Source organism: Pituophis catenifer, unplaced genomic scaffold, assembly GCF_029215685.1.
Source record: "Pituophis catenifer annectens isolate HBS135680 unplaced genomic scaffold, rPitCat1.0.hap2 SCAF_7, whole genome shotgun sequence".
Classification (NCBI taxonomy): domain Eukaryota; kingdom Metazoa; phylum Chordata; class Lepidosauria; order Squamata; family Colubridae; genus Pituophis; species Pituophis catenifer.
Genome location: NW_027256887.1, coordinates 57,397,154 through 57,400,581, shown reverse-complemented (window position 1 = coordinate 57,400,581; position 3,428 = coordinate 57,397,154).

The window sequence follows — 3,428 nt, the reverse complement described above, 5'->3', positions numbered from 1 at the left end:
CGCTCTGGGATTCAAGAGAAGAAAATTTAGCTCTTTTGCTTGCAAAGTCTGTGGCTGACCAAATATATAAGCTATTAACACCCCCCCCCCACTTTTTAAAATGCCCAAAACACATATATAGTCAGAAGCAAGGAATATTTCTCTTTCAATAAGACAACATCAGTGAGAGAAAGAAAAAAGGAATGGACCCAACTGAAACTGCAAGGTGTTTTCTGTTGCCAACCAAATAACAATTGGAAGCCCATTAGCAAGAGAGGAACACTGCTGTATTGCCTTATTTCAATGCTGAAAGTAATATTTTGCTATTTTAACTAGTAGCCATAAATAGCTTTATTATCACATCCTGTGCTAAGCACATTGAGCTACAAGCATATTCCACAGTTTTTGGAGTCTGAATGAATAAATAGACTTATTCTCCATTAATTTATCTAAATCATCTTTACATCATTCATTTGAACTAATATTGTAGATATATTCATTGAATATGTAAGGAGGATGATTTTTGTAGTCTTCCTCACTGGAGTAAATAATTTCTGTTAAAGAATTTATATGCAGAGATACAGAGAGAAGCCTTAAAGTATAAAGGGACCTAATTCTGAAATACCATCTATGTACTTTTCAAGTTTCAATATCTCTCTTTTCATAAATAATAAAAGTATTACATGCATTTCAAATTGGCAGAACTAGGAGATATATACAGTGTTCCCACTTTTATTGTATTAAAAATGATATACATTTATTACTGTATATAATAAGGCACTTCTGACATTTTCATATGGACAAGTCCTATTCATAGTTGAACAGATAGGCCATATTTACATAAAAGAATTGCAGGTATAAATTTTGTGAGGTCAAATAAAGATAAATTTGAGAATTAAGGAAAAACATTGACCAGCTCTAGCTGGTTTTCTTCTAAGAGCTCACTGGTTTCATATTGTAATAAGACATGACCAACATTTCTCCATATAAATTGATAGCAAACCATAAACTGATTCACTGTATAGTTGTAAGCAAATTAACTTAGACCTGGATATGTCTCTCTGTCTCTCAGTTCCATCAGATTTCCACCTCAGGCATACAGAATTGCTGTCAAATGTGTTGAACAGAAATTTCATGTAGGACTATAAGATTAGGCTTCAGGCTGGGACCATTTGTTTTCACATTTTACTTCAACAGCAAACATTTCTTGTTACCTCTGGGTCAACAGTATATCCTGAGAGCAGGATTATCATGATTAGAATGAAGCCTAGGTTTGCCTATATTCAAATCCATTTACTGAGTTATATTATCCAATTAATGTCTATTTGCCTAATTTTTCTAATGAAATTGTGTGTATAAATTCTGGTGTGTCATCTTGAGCCCGCTAACAGAAATACTGAATTTAAATACAATTTCATTCAAAGACAGCAGCAGGTGTTCCTTTACCGTGTCATGCTATAGATGGAAGTTTATATGGTGAATGTTTCTTCATAAAAATAATGAAAATTTAATAAATAATAATTTAACTAATAGTACTATGAATAATAATTCTTTAAAGCATTGGAGTCAATATTATTTGGCATTAAGATATGACAAGTGAAATGACAAAATATTAAGATGGGGTAAAGTTCAGCACTTTAACCTTTATAACAGTGAAAATGTTGAACATGCATATTATTATTATTATTTAATTATTATAATTTATTTTGTATACCGCCCTTCTCCCGAAGGACTCGGGGCGGTGAACAGCCAGCAGATAAAATACAGAAAATACAAAAATTAAAACAATATTAAAAACCAATTAAATTGGCCCACAGTTAAAACACCCCCATATTAAAAACCCCATAATTTAGCAATTTAAAATTAAAACAATTTTAAAAATATGGTCAGGTCAGCCCAGCTTGATGAAACAAAAACATCTTTAAGGCACGGTGGAAAGTGCACAGATCCGGGATCCGCCATATCTCCGGGGGCAACTCATTCCAGAGGGTCGGTGCCCCCACAGAGAAGGCTCTCCCCCTGGGGGCCGCCAGCCAACATTGTTTGGCCGATGGAACCCTGAGGAGCCCCTCTCTGTGAGAGCGTACTGGTCGGTGGGAGGCTACTGGCGGCAGAAGGCAGTCTCGTAAATACCCGGGCCCTAAACCATGGAGCGCTCTAAAGGTGGTAACCAATACCTTGAAGCGCACCCAGAAGACCACTGGGAGCCAGTGCAGCTCGTGCAGGAGAGGTGTTACATGGAAGCGTCGAGTCGCCCCCATCACCACCCGCGTGGCCGCATTCTGGATCAGTTGGAGCCTCCGGGTGTTCCTCAAGGGAGCCCCATGTAGACAGCATTACAGTAGTCCAAGCGGGACGTGACGAGGGCATGAGTGACCGTGCGTAAGGCATCCCGATCCAGAAAGGGACGCAACTGGTGGATCAGGCGAACCTGATAAAAAGCCCCCCTGGCCACGGCCGTCATATGCTCTTCTAAAGACAGCCGTGTATCCAGGAGGACTCCCAGATTGCGAGCCCTTTCAGTGGGGGCCAAAGACTCGCCCCCAATAGTCAGTGATGGAGTCAACTGACTATATCGGGATGCCGGAAGCCACAGCCACTTGGTCTTCGACAGGTTGAGCCTGAGCCTGTTTCTCCCCATCCAGATCCGCACAGCCTCCAGGCACCGGAACATCACATCAAGGACATCGTTGGGGTGGTCCAGGGTGGAGATGTACAGCTGAATATCATCAGCGTACAGATGACACTGCACCCCGAAACCACAGATGATCTCACCCAGCGGTTTCATATAAATGTTGAACAGAAGGGGCGAGAGAACCGACCCTTGCAGCACCCCACACACAAGGCGCCTCGAGGTCGATCTCTGCCCCCCTGTCAACACGAACTGCGACCGGTCGGAGAGGAAGGAGGAGAACCACCGCAACACGGTGCCCCCTATCCTCAACCCCTCCAGTCGGCGCAGCATGATACCATGGTCGATGGTATCAAAAGCCGCCGAGAGATCTAATAGGACCAGGACAGATGAACAACCCCTGTCCTGAGCCCTCTAGAGATCATCCACCAACACGACCAATGCCGTTTCCGTGCTGTGCCCAGGCCTGAAACCCGCCTGGAACGGATCTAGATAAACCATTTCCTCCAGGAACCAGGGAAACTGTCGCACCACCACACTCGCAACAACCTTCGCCACAAAGCAAAGGTTGGAGACAGGATGATAATTTGCTAATACAGCCGGGTCCAGGGAAGGCTTCTTGAGGAGGGGCCTCACCACCGCCTCCTTCAAGGCATATATTTTCATCTATTTTTGGCCATCTTATTTGTCCTTATTGCATAAATATAAGCAATTAAAATGAATTTTGATCTTATTCACTCATAATGATGGGATAACATTAATACAGTAAGAAACAATAGGCTTCACATTATGCATGTTTAACTCAGGTATTATCTTT